Source organism: Lissotriton vulgaris, chromosome 8 (assembly GCF_964263255.1).
Source record: "Lissotriton vulgaris chromosome 8, aLisVul1.2, whole genome shotgun sequence".
In the NCBI taxonomy this organism is placed as follows: domain Eukaryota; kingdom Metazoa; phylum Chordata; class Amphibia; order Caudata; family Salamandridae; genus Lissotriton; species Lissotriton vulgaris.
Window position 1 is genome coordinate 323,079,470 of NC_141696.1, and position 21,254 is coordinate 323,100,723.

Here is a 21,254-nt window from a genome sequence, read left to right on the forward strand (position 1 = left end):
TCTCCTTAGTCAAATCAGCAAACTACAGGCCAGCCCCAGAACACACAGCAAAGTCAGTCCTTCTCATCAGTCTTTTCCGCTGTTCTTCTGAGTGAAGGCAGGGCCTTACTTACTCACATTGCTATGTTAGCATAGGCTTATTGGAAGTTCAAATGCCATTTTATCTTTTAGCTGCTTTTGCACACAACACTATATGTAACTGTTATTGTTAGTTAGGCTACTTGAACTGCTTCACATGAGAATGGCTTGTTTTCAATGTTCCTAGACTTACATCTCGACCTTAGTCTGCACAGTGAGTGATGAAGCCTCCAAGGTTATCATAAAAATGTTAGGGGTTGTTGGGGCTGATCGGCTCATGCTCTAGACACAACATGCACGCAACTGCAGCTAGCTGAAATCCTGGTGCCTTTAATATTGCACTGCATACATTATTTTACACACTCTGAAGAAAACCTGTTTCCTAGAGAGACAGAGAGCTATTGCAGATCCTGATGTGATTCACTTCTGCTGATCTTGGAGGTATGGGATTCCCTATTCAAGCCTAAGAGACCTTCTACATTTTATAAAACATAGTTCCTAGTTAGGGAGGGTGGCATACAAGGCACTATAGGACCTGGTTCCCACTATCATTATAATATGATTTCTCCTTTTGTGTTTTATGGAATTGTAACAATGTTGATTGTATTATTCTTAATCATATGCCTGCTTATGCTCGCAAAAATACTGCATCTTAGAGCACGTCGTTAAAATAAATATTTTAAACTTTATCGCGTCTCTTTTTTTACGCATGTTGTGGACTGGTATGAGAATAGAACGAAAGAGTGTTCTTGATTCCCACCATTCCTGAGAGTAACCTAAGTCGCATGTTCTGGGTTGTCTAATCATTGGTACCTTTGCTATACTGACGAAGAGCTAATGTAACACTGATGCTAGTCAGTTAGGGGTTCTAGGTACTGAGGTGAGTTTTTGGTCCACCACAATTCACTGATGTCCTGGGTCTTTGTGCAGTTCTGTGTATGAGCAGAATCCCTGCAGCATGGTGCACCTAACGTAGTGGTCTTAGTTTCAGACTCTCGAGTAGTATCTGTCCACGACACCCTCACTATTGTTTCCGGTTGACGGTAGTGACGGATTAACCTACCTATAGTTACATAGGTTATTTCAAGCTTGATATTTAAAAAGGTTCATACATTGAATTACTACCTGTTAGTGCTGCAATTCTTTAGCATTTTCTTTTCTCTACTGTTTCCTTATGGCTAACGTTGAAATACCTCAGCATAGTCGGATGGCTGTCCGCAATCATTTGCAGACATATGCCGTCCCCTTGGAGGGCATGGCAGTATTTTTTGTGGTGAGTGCTGAGACGGCTTACCGGTTTGAGATTTTTTACTCATTGGTTACATTCCCTGCGGTGAATGCAAATAGCAATACTTTTCATCTCTACACTCCCGCTGACGTGCTTTTGGAAAATACTCCGTATAGGACACTGGAGATTCCTATTACTGCTTGGCAGCATCGCCATTTCCCCACTCCATACCGGCTGTTCGATTAGATCCTTTGTCCATCCCTGGAGCCACTTGGCCTGTTTTGGCCGGGTTTACTCCACACCTGCGTTACTTGGCAGTTCCCTTTGGGGAACTAAGAGTCCTTTATACCTCTGCAGTAGGGGTTATTAGGGCTTTAGTGCAATACATTTCCCGCCACGTCCAGGCAGGGCCGCCTGGCGCTGCGGGGCAACCAGCTGGACCGGTCGGGATGAAAATTAATCCCGTTCATGGTTAATTTGGTTATGGGCAAGCGGCCCCAAGATAAGGATTATTTACCTTTTTGGCTTGCTGAGAAATTTGACCAGCTGGAAGCAGTATTTCCTAATACGACTCCTTTTGAGAAACACAGTATTCTATTGATAAATTTGCAGAAAGACTTAATACCAAAGGTTCCTGGTGGTGAAACCTGGAGTAACATAGTTGTGACAGTCTATACTAAGTGCTTAGGCACTCCGTCCATGGCTGTCCTACCCTCCAACATTAAGCATGTCCAAGATGAACACAAAGCGGAGGCCGGTGTTGAATTGGGAATGAGACTCGTGGAAGCGTTTGAGGTTGTTTCTGATCTCGTCCTTGCTAATGTAAAGGGAGATGCGGTGAACTTCCAGGTTTCTAATGCTTTACGGGAAGTCCCCTATGCCGATAAGCTCCGGCAGTTACTGAAAATCATTGCTGCTGCTTATAAGAACGTTGGCGGCAACAGTTTGGGTGTTAAGCCTTTTGCTAAAACAGCAGCGCAGAAGCAAACTAAGGTGGTGACTTCTGATGAAGAAGAACGCACCACTTTTTTAAAGCAGAATTGGAATAAGAATTAAAAACAGGGGCAAAAGCAACAAAAATGGGGGTCACGTCCTTCTTCACCAATAGCTGTGTCTACTGAGCGCACATATGATTGGCGCGACTGCGTTAATATTAAATCACCTGATCGTTTTCAGGTTCCTGATCAACGTTCTCCTTGCTCTTTGCAGGACACATCGGTCTCGCCAATGGGTGGAGAGAAACCGGTAGAGGTCGGGGTGCCCAACAAAGCCGTATGCAGCCCAGCATGACCGAGGGTAAAGGCAAGCAAGATGACTCTCCACATCAAAGACCCCATTTTCAGAAGAAGAAAGTTGCCGCTTTAACAGCAAGGGATGCCACAGATAGGTAGAACACAGATTCTGAATCTGACATGGGCGCTGACGCTGCTAGACCGCGCAGCAGAAATTACAGTTGTGCAGGAAGCATTACGTCCATTTCTGAAGGTGACAGCAACTGACACATTTGTTACTGTTGAGACAGCTGACACTAGAGTGGCTCCCCCTGAAACACTTTATGAAGTAGTCCTTTTAATTGAAGGTGACATATAACATACTATAAAAGGGGTATTTTGGGAAAATGTGACTACTACCTATGACATTTTGTTAGCGGAGGCTGATTAGCCCCACCCTTTGTTCTGTCCGCTCCACAAGGGGAGGAGGTAATACTCCCTGCTTTCGCTCACACAGTGCTGAAGGAGCAGGCACTGAATTTTGCATACAAGTGGGCTAAGGTGCTTGCAACAGCATTGTACCATACTCAATGTGGATGGTATAAATTTTCCCCCAGACATGAGATACCATTGCGGTTTATGTCACAGCCTCAACCCCAATATCCCATGCGACGTGAAATCCCCTGTGGCAGAAATCCTTGAACAATTGGAATATCCAGGTGTGTCTCCGATGAATAATACTATTTTTACTGTGATCAAGCCAGATGGCTCGTACCGTTTGATATTGGATTACCGGCACTTGAACTCTCATGGCCGGACCTGCGCGGTACAGAATACTCCCAGTTCAGCCCTTGTGTATAGTCTTGTGCGTAAGAGGTTTAAAACCACACTTGACATTTCCAATGGCTTTTTTAGCCATAACCTATCCTCTATTAGTCGTCAATGGAAAGCTTTCACCTGTGGCGGTAAACAAAATCAGTTTAGAAGATTAGCTATTGGCTATAAGAACAGTCCAGGCGTCTTTGCAGCCTGCATTGTCTCTTTTTTGGAGAGACTCAACCCTGATGCGTGTTTGTATGTGGATGACATTTATTTAACAGACGACAAATTATGGCCACATCTGTGTCGCGTTGACCGCATCATTTGCATGTTTGCGGACTTCGGTTACAAATTTAACTTTGCGAAATCACATATTGCATAGTACACAGTGTTGTTCCTGGGCTATGAGCTCAACATTGAAGGTTGAGGTTTAGCACATCACTTCCTGGAGAAATGCGCACAACTGTGCGCTCCCAAAACTCTGAAGAAACTACAATCTTTACTTGTTTTTTTGAATTTCAGACGTACATATATTCCTGATTATGACCAGCATATCAAGCCGCTTTATGCCTTGGTACAACCTACTTTCACCAAATATTGCTGGCTGCCTGAACATTCTGCAATTTTGCATTATTTGCAGTCTGATCTTATTGAATATAAATACTTACTGACTCATGATAACGATACAAAAGTGGTGATAAGAATTGTGCCAGGCGAAGTTGGTTTCACATACCTGACTTTTAATAAGGGTGACACAGTCCCTATAGCTTACAAGTCACACTTGAACACTTCGGCTGAAATGCGGTTTGGCAATTCTGAAAGATCGGGCACTGTCGCAGGGGAACTGCATGTTGGTTGTTACACCGTATCCTGCCTTGGAGGCAGTGACAAGAGCCAGTGTACCTAACTCCAAAGCTTTGCACCCGAGGTGGATACAATGGGCCACGTCTTTGACATCTCTAGATGTCACGTTCATCTTTGATTCCTCTTTGCAAACTCAAGAGTTCTTGCAGTTCGAATTAGTTCCTCCAGCTCCTCTGACCATGTGCCCGCTGGAGGATTTCCATTGTATCATTTACACAGACGGATCGATGCAGCCGGCTACGGATTCATAAAATGCTTATTCAGCGGCCTGAGCAATAGTGGTTGGTACTTTGGTGAATGTAATGTCGTGCATACACAGACATTAGGGGACTGTACCGCCCAATTGCCAGAGCTATGTGCTCTGGTGCTTGCACTGGATTACGCTGACCCTTGTGTGACTACTCCTATTGTGAGTGACTCTTACCACTGTGTTCAGTCTTACAATGACATTTTATTCTTTTGGACTCAGAATGACTATAGTGATTCCAAAGGTAGCAAGTTTAAACACAAAATGCTATGGGTTCAAGTGGCCGAGCTTAAAGAATTGCTGCTGCTCATCTTTGTAATTTATACTCTTGGTCATCAACGCATGGGGGTACACGCTGTTGGTAACTGTCTTGCTGATGAAGCAGCAAAGACCGCAGTTGCGACATACTTAGTAGCAGAAGTTACACATTCCAAAAGTAAGATTGATGATGACATCTTGGCAGCTATTGCCGCAACAAAGAAGGGAGGTAATTACCCTAAACTTTTCCCTTCTAAATACTTTAATCTTTTAAGTCCTGATAAGGTTCGCCATGTGAGAATTAACGACGTTGGTGACAGGTTGATTCCAAACGCGGACCGCAGGCAGGCTTTGATAACAGCGGCTCACAGGGGCATGGCCTCGGCTCACGACGGCGTGTCAGCTACTGTATCTCTCCTACAAGAGCTTTACTGGTGGCACGGACTGTACAAACATATGTGTGATTATGTCCTTCATTGTGACATATGCCAGAAGATTAAAATTTCAACTGCTGTGCGCCTGCCTGAGACACAGTTGTACATATCTCATAAACCACCTGGGTGTGTTTATTTACATCACAGCAGTCCTTTCTCCTCTGATACTGCGTAAAAGTACATCTTAGTTGCAGTTGATTTGTGCACACGCTTTGTTTTGGTGTGGCCACAAAGGAGTATTGATGCCCGCACTGTCATCAGGGTTGTGCGTGTCTTTGTGGGAATTTTTGCATGTGCCACCTTTCATTCGGACCAGGGTCCAGCGTTCACCTCTAAGGCGTACATGGATGACATGCATTCATAGGGGGTCCAGGTCAAATTTTCGTCTCCATACTAGCCTGAGGGCAATAGTGTTGTGGAGCGAATGAACAGTGACTTATAGCAATACTTGACAGCTAAGGTTTTAGGTACAGGCCGGAACTGGCTAGCCCATCTCTATGGCGTACAGCGTGCACTTAATAATCTCCATAGAAGGTCTCTGGGTGGGCGGACCCCATACAAAATGCTTTTTTGGCATCAAAATCTTTGTTCCGGACCTTAAGGGTGTAGACATGGTGGCATTTGCCGCATCCTTTGACGTAGATGAACATTCTGCGGTTTTACAGAATCTACAAAAGACCAGAGACAGTCTTGCAAAGGAACATTTGCCCTCCACATCTGATGCTGCTCTTCAGATTCTGGTAGTTGGCTGGCTACCCCGAGTTTCACCCCTCATATCGTGCACCAGTTCCTGTGCTTGGAGTGCAGGGTACAAGAACAGTCATTTTACCTCCTCTTGCTGGTCGCAGGAAAAACAGGTACATCTCCATTGACAATGTCAAATTACAGCGAGTGGACGATTCTTCTTAGTATGACTCCAGCGGTCTCTTGTCCAGCAATGCTGAGAAATTCTGTTTTGGCTCCGGCAAGTTCCACCAGGCCTGACTTTCCCATCGAGATGCCTATTTACTGATCCTTTATTGAATACACCGGCTGGTGATCCCCTTAATGTGACGGAGTATACCTAACCTACAGACTTGTCGATGGCTGATTTGCAAACATCTGCAGTTAACGAGTCACGCTTTTCATTTGACACTGACTCTGTTACATCAAAGTCCCCATCAAAAATTTTGATTTTTGCTGTTTGGTTTAAGAAACATTTTTTGATACCCCCATGGACTTACATTTGGCTGGTGCTTTTTTCTATTTTTTTAATCATGTCGATTGGATTTGTGGTGTATTTTTTCCATTTTGTAAATGGACACTATGTTAAAGAAAGAAATTCAATTAGATTAATTGATGGAACTTTGGCACCCCACTCCTCGTCACACATCATGAAGAGGGACCAGACTTTTGTAACATAACAGCTTGGCCCGTTTTAGATGGGATAGTTTGGGATGCTGTTAGATTTCAAATCCACTGCCCCACAGAAGTTATTAATGTTCCCAATGTACTATGTGTTTTAATGGGGGATGTGGTTTAACAAAATATACGCTCTGATGACTGGGATGTACAGGCCATAGAGGCTCTGTTTTCCGATTTGAAATATTATGCTGCTTTTGATGCTGAAGATTTGTATTTAGACTCAGCCAACTATGCTGATTTATTTTGCTACCAACATTATGGCAATCATTTTCTGCACAAAGCAAACACATTTAGAAATGTGGTTAATTATACACAATGGGAACATTGCCCAGCTCCTGTTGAGGGCAGCTCAAAAACTCTTTTGAAAAAGTTTACATATTTTACTGATTTTATTCAATCAAATCCTGACGCATTTTATTTTAAGATGACTGGCAAGTCCTCTTCCAAAGTTAGACTTACCCACACTGAATTACTATATTCTAAGTCCTTTCTTGACCAATTAGCAGTTGAATGGCTATAAACTGTGGAAAGATACTATTGATCTCAAATCTGTTAGGGGTTCTAAAGGCTGGCAGGTACAAGGCACTGAGTCTTTGCATCGTGCATGTCTCATCCTGAACGATAAGTTGTTTTTAAATTCGACAATTTCACAGACAACGTGCTTTGGATTGGCTACATCTAAAAAATTAAATGCTCCCTCTCATCCTGATTTAGGAGAGTACCCTACATGGTACAATCACACAAATTTGTCCCTTACTAAATTACAGTCTCTGTTGCTGAATTCGTCTTTTAATATTTTCAGTTTTGATTCCCAAGGTTGTTTGTTATGGCAGAAAAGCTCTGATTTATGTCAACATTGTTTTCTGGGTCTGTCCTTGGCGATCCACAATTGGCGTTTTCAAAGTGATCATTCTGTTACTACCTATTCAGTAGGCAAGTTATGTCAGAACTGACTCAAACATTCCACCTTAGCGTCAGTTAAACTCTATTTGTCCAAATTATCTGAAAATGTTGATCTGAATGACTTTGTCAAAGGCCCGGTGGGAGGCAGATCGAAAAGATGAGTATATGCTGTTTACAAGTAAATTTGGAAACTGTCTCAAATTGAAGGGGCTTCTAGGTTATAAATAGATCGAGGGAATTTGGAAAAAGTGCTTGCTGTTGTTGATAACAGCATTAACACCCTTTCTTCCCGAATTTACACATTGGACAATATCATTTCATCTGTTGTTGATATCGTACAGGACGAAGTGTCTGTTTTGTATCATGGTCAAAATAAATTTTGTTCCATTATGCAATTTGCTTGGACATTAAAAACTTTGAAGGCTGGTAAATAGCATTGGGACTACATGAATACCTCTTCTCAATTTTTACCATTTAATTTGACTGTAAAACAACAGTTCATGTCTATGAAAGATGCTGCGTATTCACTTTTGCATATTGAAAAGTTAGAGCCATTGCCTTTTTCTGTTGCCGAATATAATTCAGCTGTATGGCTCATTCACGGGTTAATAACGTTGCCTTTTCCCCTATTCAAATTCGATTCATGTATGAAGTATTATGCGATAGGCAGATACGAACCTTTGGGCAGCGCTTTTCTCCATGAAGTCTGGTCTCTGCAATTCACCTATAGGTGCCTGCAGGAGGGTAAATAAGTTTATCTGAAAGGTGTAGATTGCACTTCAACACCGGATCACTCATTAGTTCGTAGAAACATCCAATTGCATGGCTCTTGATATTCTGACGCCCCGAATTTGGTATGCATTTTTTAAAGGAAATGCTGTCCCGGCCATAACTCCGATTTTCACGTTGCTAGCAAAAAGTAGTTATTTGCTTTTAAATAATGGAGACTGCTGTGGTATGCTGGCAGGAATACCGTACATTGTGACTGTTTCCCAATGTGTAGTCTGTTTCAAAAAGTTGCTGTTCCCTCCTCCACATGGGAAGCTCGGTGTATGGCCTTCCATTCCGACCTTGAAAGCAGAGTTCAACAAGATGAGTCGAATAAGGGCTCTTTTGTCTCAAAAAGAAGTCGCCCTTACTTCTTTGCGTGAAACATTCGTCCTTCATGTGGCAAAAACTCGCACTGCGGTGCATGCCCTTTTGAATACTGATCTCCCTCTGCATTTCGGTGCCTTGATTCACACTATCTTCAATGCCTCGTCGACCATGGGTTTGGCGCACTTTTTTAAAATTGTAAGTTCTGGCTTTGTGACCTCATTCCAAACTTTATTTGGTGTGATACCGGCATTCTTTCATTCTATTTTTTCCAGCCTCTTCGGCGGTTCACCGTTGATTCTCGCCTTGGCTGCCGGTTTACTCAGGTTGATTTGCTTACTCAAAAATGGCTGCACAATCTGCGCCCCACGACAACCTGCCCCGGCTGCTCCAGCTTCGTAACCGGATGCTTGATTACTTTGGAGCGCTAACGCTGGCTACCTTAAGTGTAGCATATGGATTATCTTTCCGGTTCTCATATTTTACATGCATGCAGCCTGTCTTCCATTGCCTGGATTGCAATTTTAAATGGGCTCTGGATTTGTGTCTCTGCAACACAGTGACTCCTAACACGGATTATGATCTACTAATGAGTCCCTTAGTTGCTCATGAGTTAGACTGTTCTGCTATTGGAATAATGGCCTGCACAGCAGCACATGGAGTCCTAGGTAATTGAAATATATGGACTGCAGCCCATGACTTTGTGTCACACAGTTATCTTGAAGAACACTCAAAAAGTCCTCTGATGGTGCTAGAGGCTCCGGCTGTTGAAGCACATGTGTGTTCTTTCCCATTATTAAAATGGATGGCTGCAATGTTCTCTGAAGATAACCACTACTGCCCTTTGAAGGCAGTTGTAACGTACTGTTCCTACACGTTTTTGGATTGAAGTAGCATAGTTCTGGCTTCAAATGCGTACTGGTCTAATGATTTTTTTTCTTTAATTTTTTTACTCTGTTCACATTTAGTGCCTTAGACACTATGCAACCCCTGCTTGGTTTTGAGTTAAAAAAAATCTTCTTGTGGTTACTAATTCTGAATTTCACTCCTAATTGTTCAGTTTGGCAAATTTTGAACTTGATTCTGTCTCACTCGAACTTGAACTCTGCGTTCTAAATTGCCCCCTGTTCTGTGCGTGTTCCGCTTAAGGGAAGGTTTAGTTAAGGCAGGGCCTTACTTACGCACATTGCTATGTTAGCATAGGCTTAATAGAATGTTAAATGCCATTTTACATTTTTGCTGCGTTTGCACCCAACACTATATGTAACTGTTGTTGTGCGTTAGGCTGCTTGAATTGCTTCACATGAGAATGGCTTGTTTTCAACGTTCCTAGACTTACATATCGACCTTAGTCTGCACAGTGATTGCTTAAGCCTCCAAGGTTATCATAACAATGTTAGGGGTTGTTCGGGCTGATCGGCTCATGCTCTAGACACAACATGCACTCAGCTGCAGCTAGCTGAAATCCTGGCGACTTTAATATTGCACTGCATAAATGATTTTAAACACTCTGAAAAAAAACAGTTTCCAGAGAGACAGAGAGCTATTGCAGATCCTGATGTGATTCACTTCTGCTGATCTTGGAGGTATGGGATTCCCCATTCCAGCCTAGAAGACCTTCTATATTTTATAAAACATAGTTCCTAGTTAGGGAGGGTGGCATACAATTCACTATAGGACCTGGTTCCCATTATCATTATAATATGATTTCTCCTTTTGTGTTTTATGGAATTGTAACATTGCTGATCATATTATCCTTAATCATATGCCTGCTTATGCTCGCAAAAATACTGCATTTTAGAGCACGTCGTTAAAATAAATATTTTAAACTTTATTGTGTCTCTTTTTTTACCCATGTTGTGGACTGGTATGAGAATAGAACAAAAGAGTCTTCTTGATTCCCACCATTCCTGAGAGTAACCTAAGTCGCATGTTCTAGGTTGTTTAATCATGGGTATCTTTGCTATAGTACGAAGAGCTAATGTGACGCTAATGCTAGTCGGTTAGGGGTTCTAGGTACTGAGGTGAGTTTTTGGTCCACCACAATTCACTGATGTCCTCGGTCTCTGTGCAGTTCTGTGTTTAAGTAGAATCCCTGCAACACTTCCTTGGCAGAGGTTCCTCTTGATCAAAAAGTAGTTTCAATCCTTTTTCAGACTTGAGTTCAGTCTTGAGTTCAGGGGTTTCAGCTCTCGCATTTATACCCATAAATACCTTTGAAGTCTTTGTGTTCAGGGGGCTATGAGCCAGGTCTAAACCAGACCTGTATGTTTTCCTGCCAGTGCACACCTTCTTTCTTTGACAGTGAGAGTTGGGGCCACAGACACTGCGAAGGAGGAGGAGCCATTCTTTTGTGGTAGCCGCACAGCCCTCATAGCATCGAATGGGCTACTCCTCGCACCACAGCAAATGCAGGCCAGCCTGTGGCTGTCTCACCTATTCCTCTCTGGTGTCAGGACACTTCCCAGACCCTGTCACATCCAAACCCAGACAGTCAATACACAACCAGGCAGAGGCACGGAGAATGGTTAGGACAAGAACCCGGCGACTTCAAAAACCATCTTCACAAAAAGATGTGTTATTAAATTCTGAGTTCAGGCATACTAAACTCTGTCTCTCCATCTTATGCCTATGGGACGATATGCTTGTGACACAGCATTCCCAATTCTGTCCTATAAGCAAGATGGCCTTGCAACAGTGAAAACGAATTTGGAAGTATTTCAGTGTCAGGACATGGTACACACCTCAGTACATGTCCTTCCTTTCACAGACACTGCACTCTGCCTAGGGGGGTACCATGGACCTACTATAGGGGTGTCTGGTGTGCATAAAAAGGGAAGGGTAAGGCCTGGCCAGTGGGTGCACTTGTCAGGACAACAAGGCAGTTAGCAAACTGCACGCAGGCACTGCAGTGGCAGGCCTGTGATCTCTTTTTGGGGGTACTTGTGTGGGTGGCACAATTAGTGCTGCAGGCCAACTAGTAGCATTTGCATTACCAGCCCTGGCACACATAGTCCACTTTACTAGGGACGTTACAAGCAATACAAACATACTAATTATGGACAACCAATTACCATAACACTTTATACATGGAGCACTTGCACTTTTAAACAGCAGTGACAAAGTGCACAAAGCATCTAACTCGGCAACACAATGTCAGAAAAGGGTCTAGGAGGAAGGCAAAATGTTTAAGGAACTTTAGCGAAAAAGGGCCAAGTCCAACAGGGGGCTTCTGATTGGCCCTATTGTTATTCTCCAAATAGTGGATGGCTTGCTATAATTCTCAATTTTCCAAGTTTCACAGGCCTACAAAATACATCTTTTTGAGTATAGTATACTGTAGTAACTCATTCACATGTAGCATGATTTAGTTTGCAGATCTGCTGGTCACAACCCCCTGCTTGAGTTTCGTCACTACACAAGAATCGTCACTTCCCCCGATTTTGAGTGTAAACTTTTATTACACATGTTTGGGCTTGCAGCTTTTGTCTGCATGCTCTGGTTCTTGTTGGAATGATATTCATTATACCCCACTGTTAATCCCTATAAGGCACAAGCAATACAGAATTAAACACATGAATAAATACAAGGGGGTGGATGGGATCGAGGGTGGGATGTGGGGCTGTTTAACCAATAGACAATGGCAACATGGATCATCTCCATAACACCAGATCTTTGACCTTGAAGTTGTGAGGACTGCACTCATCACACAGTTGATATTCCATATACGCGTACATTAAACAACAACAGGTGCATATTTGTTTTTGCAAGAGACTTATCTCACTGACTTTGTGCTTCAATGGCTCAGTAAGCACCAGTGGGCCAGATTTATGGTACAATGTACTCCACTTATGCATGGGGTGCCCTAATACGGATCAGTCCAGGAACACCATTTCAGTGTCTCCAAATGGAAATTGACAGGAAAGGTAGATATGTGTTTGCTGAAGGCCAACCAGTTCTTTTGGGAAGTATATGCGCACCAAACTCAGAGGAAGGAGGCTTTGGGACTACAATGTCCGGGATCCTTGCCCAATGAGTGGGCATTCCATGGATATTGCAGGGGGACTATAATAATGTCCTAGATCTTTCCCAGGATCAATCGGAATCCTCTGCTTCTCTGTACCCCAGCCGCATTTGTCGCAGTTTGCACGGTAGACCCAGCAATGGTCCCTTTTAGATGTATGGAGATCTCTTAATTCAGACTTGCATCTATATTCACATTACTCAGTCCAACATGACATATACGTCAGACTAGACTATTTGCTCCCCATAACATATCCAATGGGTAGTGTATTCGACTATCTAGGGCGGGTTATCTCTGATCATGCTGCCCATTTTGCTGACATTTGATTAGGTGTGCCACATCCACCAATTCCTACCTGGTGATTCTTAAAAGATATGTTAGATGAGGAGGCCTTTGTAAGGCACAGCGCAAACATATTACTAACTACTTTACAGAAAAACATAATACTGCAACTACACATGCCATACAAAGGGACTTCTTTAAGGGGGTAACCATGGGCTTCTGTGTGCAGAATATAGGTGGGATTCGAGGAGAGTTTAGTCTGGACTTGAATGCCGCAGAGAAGGAGGTAAGAAGCATGGATTATCGCAATCTTCCAGATGAGAGATCCCACCCCGCACTCACTGATGCTAAAGCATGTCATGCAGCACTGTTACAATGTATCCGCTTCTATAATTACACCGAATAATCTGGTCAAATGCATGCAACTGGTGATAGACCTTGGTGCATGCTTACATGACTGGTTCGCCAAGAGGCACAATGTCCACCAATCACAGAGATTGTACAGGATGGGGACTCAGTCCTACACGCTCAGGTGGATATATTGTGGGCGTTTAGCACCTGTTACAATGTGATACTTCAAACACTACTTGTGCCTCCACAGAGGCTATCCAACAGTTTTTAGATCCCTTATCCTTACCATTCATCATTACTATTGTACGTGAGGACCTTCATGGCTTGATCACTATGGAGGAAGTGAAGAGTGCAATACATAATCTGGCCAGAAATAAGTCCCCTGTCTTGGATGGATTACCGTTAGAGTACTATGATCAATTTGTCACCCTCCTAACCCCCACATTGAGGCACTTACCATTGACTCGCTTCCAACTTCTCTTCAAGAATCCCTTTTAGAACCCTGCTTAAACCAATCCCACTCAACTCTCTTCATACAGGCCAGTAGCTGTATTTGTCAGGGTAGTCAAGCTGCGCCACCTAATATCGGAACTACATCTCCCAGAACTCTAGTGTGGAGGCGGGGCATCATAAAAGCAGGGCGGCCCCTCTGCACGTTGTTCGTGATTTTGTCTTTCAACATTGTTGGGAGAGACTAGAGAGGAGTGCGATCTTGGTATCCTTGAGAAGGAGGATTTGGTTCTGGATGGGACTTTTGGCGCGTTTGCTAGGATTAGCTAAGCGCTTGAGAACAGAAGTCTTTTGTTATCCCCGTAGCGCGAGGTCGGCGCTTCCTGATTGCTTTTCCCCGCAGCGCGAGGTCGGCGCTTCCTGAGTGAATTCCCAGCAGTGCGAGGTCAGCGCTTCTTGGATTAAACGATTCCTCGCAGGAGTGACGAGGTTACAAGTACTTGAAGGCGGGCGAACGAGAAGCCCGGACAACGCAGAAACCGGGAATAAGCAGCTACAGTACCGTGAGTAAACCAAAAAGACGCGTGAGGTTTAACGCGTGGTTTGACTAACGCTGCTGTGTAAATCGCACAGGCTACTTGGATCTAGGGCCAAAGAAGGCAAGGCGCCTGAACGGTTATAGGTGATTGGGAAGGATTTTGTTATTCAGTTATTGTGAGAACGGAGTACCGCGGATTATTCTTTCTGCGTACTTCCGTTACGAAGAAAGTCACTAGTGCTTATCTCGGCAAGTGCCAAAGCGGAAGGTAGTGGGGGGAGATCCTACACCTTTCCGTATTTGGAGTGGGTACACTAAAGGAACGCTGAGTGTGAATTAGAGAGCGGAAGACAGTAGTAGGAGGCTACGTCTTACCGTGTCCTTCCTGAATCATTTTTGGAACATTATGTATTTGTGAACAGAATTATCTGAAGAAGAGTATTGTGCTGAAATCACATAGGTGTTTGGGGTCTTTCACTGGATTTTTATTTGAACACTTTTCAATACAAGGCAGGGTAGGTCTAACGCTAAATACAGTATCATATATTAGTTCTGGTAAAAGGCTAGTCATTAACTGTGTTGGTGTTCCATAGGGACTAGTGTGAAGTACATCAACATTCAGGAAAACACAGGGAGGAGGAGGAGCAATCTTCTTTTCATAAAGGTGAAACATTACTCTTACTTAGTGAGACTACAATGAGTGTAGGGTTCCAAGGTGAATACAAATAACCTGTATGAATGTTTTCTTGTCTTCCAGCTGTCCCTTCCCTGCAGTCCCCTTCCGTCCCTTCCTTGTTTTGTTTCCTGTTTTCCCTCGCCCTATCACTCGAACACGCTGTGTTGCTATTACTAGCGTGTTGGTGAGATCGGGAGGTGGAGTCATATGTGCATCAAACGGATTCAGCAGCGTGGAGTCTGACAGTATTAGGTGCAGATTATAAAATCCTCTGGAAGAGGCTAGCAGAGTGCTATGTGTAATTGCTGCCTATGCTGATCCATTCAGATCAGAAATGATTGGTCCGGGTGCGTAATACTGCAAATAATCAGAAATTATTTTCATGCTAGGGATCAGGCCTATCTCCACTACGCATAAATTAGACCTTGAACATGCTATTGATTCCCTGTTATGGGACTATCTGTTGGGTGTTCTGAGGGCCATGAGGTTGGGACAAAGACTCTTAGCCTATACAAAACTTTTGTATTTGAACCCTATTTCACATGTGTGTGTGCAGGGAAGTTAATTTCAAAACTAATTTTATATAGGTCGAGGAACATGGCATGGGTATCCTCTCTCAGCTATCCTGTTTACTCTTGCAATGGAACTTTGGCACAAAAACTGCAATTAGGGGGTTGAGGATGTGGCATCCCTCTGGATGATGTGGTACATATATTGTCCATGCAGGGACTGGGATTCATGCACACAGGGTGGCACATGATGTTTCCCCTGCATGCATCACCATGCAGAGGTGTCACAGGCCGCCCTGCAGTACCCCCTTTGCTTCCTCCCCACCATGGTGTTCTTGGAGTATGAACCTTCATGACACCAGCCCACATCCTGCCTACCGCTTGCGGCCAAATTCTTAGAAAAATCGGTCAATAAAGAACTGACTTGCTATGTAGATTCAAATGACCTCCTAGACCCCACCAATCATGGCTTCAGACCACGTCACTCAACAGAATCTGCATTGATTATGACCACAGCGGGGATTTTCAAACAGTTGGATGGAGGGGAGCCGTCCTTATCCTTCTTGACCTATCGGCAGCTTTTGACACTGTTAACCATTCGGTGCTAACGTAGCGGCTGAAGGAAATAGGCATGAGGAGACGGCTCTAAACCTACTCTACTCTTTTCTCACATCAAGGGAGCAGAGGGTCTGCTGGGACAATCTTAAATCAGAGAGATTAGCCTCCCAAACGGGGTACCCCAAGGCTCAGCACTATTGCTGACCTTATTTAATATCTTCATCACCCCTCTGGCCAAACTAATCTGAGCGCATGGTTTCTTGCTGGTCTCTTACGCTCATGATACTCAGATAGTTATATCTATCTCTTCGAGTGTTGAAATTACGGCCAGCATTCTCCTTAGCTGTCTGAAGTGCATCATGGGTTGGAAGAATCTGAATTTTCTCAAAGTGAACACAGATAAAAGGGTTTAACCTTGAAGTTTCATTTTTTAATAGTATGCAGTGGTCCACGGGACCACTGCCAACTCCTAAAAAATAATATTCTTTTCTATCTAAAAGTGGAATGCAGCACACATAAAAAAAACGAACGCAAGGAGGAATAAAAGTACTTATCCTTGTTTCACCATTCAAACGCCTGCTATTGCATGGCATTATTTTTTGGCACTGCCCCAGATTTACCCGCCCTTAATTGGGGCAGCTTCCAAAAGAAATGGGTGTTGCTGTGGAACACCCACAGCAACACCCATTGCACGCCTCTTACACGCAAAGTGATGAGTGTGAAAGGGACGTATTTACAAGGTGGGGTTAAGCCACACAAGTTGGCTGTACTCCGCTATGTAAATATGGAGAAGGGCATAGTATCTGTGACATTAGACACTCTGGCCCTGATTGAGGGCACTGCCATTGACTTCTGATGCCCTTTGGCCCACTGCCCGTGGAGGGGAGTCACCACGGCTCTCTTGGCCTAGTGAACTATCTTGTATTGCCTAAGTAACGTACTTTGTCATCCCCCCACTGAACTCATGGATTGATTAAGCTCGTTAGAGCTTTTGGGCGGCGACTTGTTTTGTTGTTGCCCTTTTGGTATTATGGTTCCGTTACTGTTCTTTTTGAGACTAGTGTTGGCACTGAAGTGTTACAGCGCACATTCCTGGGTCTGTGTGGGATGGCGGGTTGAAAAAATGGTCATTGATATCTGCTGCTGTGCATGTGTGGGCGGGACGGGCTGGGGGTTGGGGGGGGGGGGGCGAGTGCTTGGGCGAGATGGATACTGTGATGACTACGGTTAAATTTTGTACCTGGAATGTCAGGGGCATGCACACACCCTCACGTAGATATCAGGTGTACTCCTATCTTAAAAGACATCAGATACAGATTGCACTGCTGCAGGAGACCCACCTGGTAGCCGCAGAGGTAGCCACACTTCGCCGTAGGTGAAGAGGGCAAATGTTCGCCACGACCTTTTCAGCGTTTGCACGAGGGACTCTGATCTGGGTGCGGCCGGGGGTTCCATTTGCACTGACACACAGCAACGTTGACACTGAGGGGCGCTATGTCTTCATACAGGGCAGACTAGACGGGCAGCAGATAGTTATAGCCTCCATCTACGCACCTAATGTCGAACAGGGGAAATTCCTAACACGATTATCAGCGATGATTGCACCTTGGCCTGACGTACCCCTACTGTTGGGTGGTGATTACAACAGTGTACTGGATGTCTCCCTTGACCGCTCGTCTCCCCCGACGACCGTCGCCCCAGCGCAGGCAGCCTCCAGGGCCCTACTTGATTGGGCGACACAGTGGAACCTACAGGATGCCTGGCGAGTCAGAAACCCCACCGCCCGGGTGTATTCCTACTACTCTGGAGCACACTCGTTGCACGTCAGACTAGATAGATATATGATGTCCCGCGACCTGATTCCTTCAGTAACAGACACTGACTACCTGGGGCGGACACACTCAGACCACAACCCACACACTCTAGTTTATGGATGGAGACGCCCACGCCCACCTGTGCCCACATGGCGCCTACAACCGGATCTCTTACTCGATACCCCATTTCGAGAGGAGATATCTAGGAGGATAATACAGTATTTCGAGGACAATAGCGACTCGACCTCGTCCCTGAAAATTGAGTCGGACGCCTTCAAGGCAGTGACCCAGGGGAGCTGCCTCGGCGTGCAAGCGGGCCTATGGGGACAGGTGGAGAGAGATCTGATACAAGCGTTAGCACTTCTCAACACCGATTACAAAATCTTAGCAGCGACGTTGGCTCGGAGGCTTGCACCCCTAGTCCCCACGCTGGTACACTCTGACCAGAACGGCTTTGTGCCCACCCGAAGCACGTCTTACAATTTACGCCGCTTCTTCAGAGTCCAACGGTATGCGACTTCCACCTGGCCACGTTCAGGATGCATAGTACTTGATCTGGAAAAGGCGTTTGACTCGGTGGAGTGGCCCTATCTCCTCCGAGTCCTCGAGAAGTACGAGCTGGGCGACGCCTATGTCCAGATGGTGGGGCTCCTCTACCAGGCACCCGAGGTACGAGTCCGGACTGGGCAATTGTTCTCTGACAGAATTTGGATTGGGAGGGGCACCAGGCAGGGCTGTCCCCTCTCCCCTCTATTATTCGCCCTTGTGATGGAGCCATTGGCAGAACTGCTCCGTGCCTCCGGCGTCACCTGGGGTATCCCACTGGCAGATGGCATCCACTCGGTGTCTCTGTTTGCCGACAACTTATTGTTATATATTAGAGACCTCGCCCATATACCTGCGGCAATCACGGACATCTTTCAAACGTTCGGGGACATGTCAGGGCTCCGTGTTAACTGGGCTAAATCGGGAGCTTATGCATTCAGTGACACAATGCCACAATGTGATGTGCGCATGATGGGAGAGACGCTCCGATGGCACCCGCCGGTATTCAGGTATCTAGGGATCCTCATATATCGAGACCCCATAGATCTCCTGGAGGGCAACCTCGTGAGAGCCATATCCTCGCTGTCAGCCCAGGTCACGTTCTGGAACTCCCTCCCACTGAATGTGCCGGCCCAAGTGGGCCCAAGTGACTAAGATGATAATGCTCCCCCGGCTCCTCTATTTTTATGCTAACCTGCCAGTGTATGTACCGACACGCATATTCAAGGGGTTGGAAGCCCTCACCAGGCGCCTCACCTGGAATAAAGGGCGCCCCCAGGTAGCATTGAGGACCCTCTACGCGGCCTCGGACTCTGGAGGCCTGGCGGTTCCCAATCAGGAGCTATATTACCTAGCGGCCCAGCTACAATGGGTTGCCTACTGGCTGAGTGGTAAGATCTTGATGGATACGGCCACGGTAGACACTGCCCAGTCCCCCATACAGGTGCTGACACTCTTCCACCCCCTGACGCGGGGCCGGCCCCCCATTCAGGTCCATGTGGCAGTCGCAAGGCAGTGCTTTATGCGGAGCCTCAGACTCACCAAGAGTACGGTACCCTATGCCCCGAACCTACCTCTGCAGGGGACCCCCCTGGGAACTGGCGCGCTGTCTTCATCCGAGCTACGCAGTTGGACTACAGCAGACCTGGACGACCTGGGCGACCTGTATAGCGACGGAGAGCTGTTGCCCTTCGAGACTCTGGCCGCTGACACCGGTCTACCAGCAGGCCAATTTCTGGCGCATGCCAGGCTTCTTCGTGCGCTAACGGAGGCATGGGGTGACCTGACCCACGAGCCGACCACACATATGCTTATCCAGTACCTACATGTGATGGGCGATGGTTCCCATATAGTGCATTGGTTAGCACAGGCGCTAAACAGCCATACTCAATTCTCCTCCCAAAGGCTGAGGGAGAAGTGGACGACCGACCGAGGTAGTGAAAGGACAGACAAACAATGGGCCGCGGTGTTGGCGGGCGCCAGAAATGTTCATCGCAGCGCGCGATTTAAGATCATCCAATATTACATAATACACCGTGCATATTTGTCCCCAGACAAACTGAACCGCTACTTCGGGCTCACATCATCAGCGTGCCCCAGGTGCGGCCTCATGAACTCGGACATCCTGCACGCACTCTGGAGTTGTGCTCACCTCACCTTGTACTGGTCGGCGGTCGCTGACACATTGACGGCGGCCACGGGCGATACCCTCCCCAAGACGTGGGAAGCATGCCTGCTGGGACTCTACAAGAGAACCAAACAGACCAAACTAAGGGCACGTTTCTCGGACCTAGGGCTCATTACGCCTAAGCGACTCATCACGAAATGATGGAAGAGTGTCGCCCCCCCTGCGCCCTGCTGACTGGCGTCGCTCATTTGACAACTGGGCTTGCGCGGAGAGTGTGTCTCTACACAGGGAAGAGACAGTGGGCCTCCGGAAGTACCCGATTGCACAAGACTGGGACACTACCCTGACTGCGTACCACCGGGCGTGCACCCAGGCCGGTATAGCGTGACCACCCTGACACGGAACAGTGAGGGACCTGTCATCCACCGCCCTGTCGTGGCGCGAGCCCCCCCCCCGGCCACTGAGGTCATACCCAACAAGAGCTGTCCCCTGTCTCCCCCCCCCCGCCCAGCGGTCACAGCAACCCTAAATCCACAGCCGTCCCCACCCCCACACGGTCCATATAGGGCGCAACATACACAGCTAGGATCACTGATACATTACTGTACACGCTAATACTAATCCAACTGAGTTTGTTTCTGCTGTACTCATGATGATGTTCGATTTCCCCTCCCCGTTTACTCTTCACACAATGCTTATTGGACACTGCCAAGATCAGGAGACTGTAACCCAGCGACCCATATGACAATATGGGATGTGATTCCTGCCTTTGACTACATCTGTGCCGATCAGGGAGCGCGGCCTAGGACAATGGTTGTTGGCTTTCATGACCACCTTGGTCCTTTTGCAGTGCTGCAAGCAACAAGCACTGCACCCCGAGACTTTTCCTGGCACTGATGTTTGCGGACTAATGCATCTCCCCTGGCTACTGTTTATTTTCACTTATGTATGACCGACATGTCAAAGCATGATACTAGCTGGGTAACGTTTGTAGTAGTTATTTTTTATGACATTGTGTGATCAATTGACTTATTACTTGTGAAACTAAATAAAATTTGGGACCATTGGTCTTAAAAAAAAAAAATGGAGAAGGGCATAGTACCACCAGAAGGTCACTAAAAGTGACGTTCTGGTGAATCCCCTTGTAAATATACCCTTATGTGTTATAACAACTCATTCAAGTTACCACAACCTCTACAACAAAATATTGCAATTCCAGTTCTTTATCTTGGATGGATCATAGTTCAGGGATGCAAGTGGGACCAATGTGGTTAAGAGAAATCCAAAGGGTCACCAGATTTTTTTATCTGTGTACCTGAGGTAGACGCCTACTGGCTC